Genomic DNA, 276 nt, shown 5'->3' with positions numbered 1-276 from the left:
TTTTAAATGACCTTCCCAGAGTCACATAGCTTGTAAGTATCTGAGATGGGATTTGAACACAGGTTTCTTATAACTCCAAGTCCAATCCACTATTCACTATACCATACAGCTATTTCTCCTCTTCGGGGATAGTGAATTCTGGCCTGGCTAGTTGAACTTAATGAGTATTATTTTAGGATCTTTTTCTGCACCTGATGTAGTTCTTCCTACCTCTCCGGGTATGAGGTTATTTTTCAAGTTTCCTCCTCTCATTTTCTTCACTTACCCTTTTGTTGA

The sequence above is a fragment of the Trichosurus vulpecula genome, unplaced genomic scaffold (genome assembly GCF_011100635.1).
Source record: "Trichosurus vulpecula isolate mTriVul1 unplaced genomic scaffold, mTriVul1.pri scaffold_62_arrow_ctg1, whole genome shotgun sequence".
Taxonomy (NCBI): domain Eukaryota; kingdom Metazoa; phylum Chordata; class Mammalia; order Diprotodontia; family Phalangeridae; genus Trichosurus; species Trichosurus vulpecula.
The sequence above is the reverse complement of the archived record's forward strand: the minus strand, read 5'-3'. Positions refer to the sequence as shown.